At 38.3% G+C, this 209-nt stretch overlaps 1 protein-coding gene across 1 annotated transcript in view; it reads left to right on the forward strand.

Annotated features, from left to right (window-relative positions):
- The window catches only part of LOC119590866 (tetranectin-like), a gene marked incomplete at its 3' end in the record, with an annotated part of 17,686 nt that overhangs the window by 14,800 nt on the left and 2,677 nt on the right, over nucleotides 1-209 (forward strand).

Consider the following 209-nt stretch of genomic DNA (forward strand, 5'->3'; position numbering starts at 1 on the left):
AGCCGAGATTAATGTAAAGCTATGGATTGTGGTTTTGGTCTTGTGAAATGCGTCCACACACAGCATGCCCCTGTAAGATGACCAATGAGGTAATTAGCTGACCTCCGCGTTAATGCGTTGACACCTCGGGAAAATGTTTTTCTTATTATGTTATTGACATCGATGTTATTATCATATTGCCAATATAACCGTTACAGTGTTATTAAAAT

The sequence above is a fragment of the Penaeus monodon genome, chromosome 27 (genome assembly GCF_015228065.2).
Source record: "Penaeus monodon isolate SGIC_2016 chromosome 27, NSTDA_Pmon_1, whole genome shotgun sequence".
NCBI classification, from domain to species: Eukaryota; Metazoa; Arthropoda; class Malacostraca; order Decapoda; family Penaeidae; genus Penaeus; species Penaeus monodon.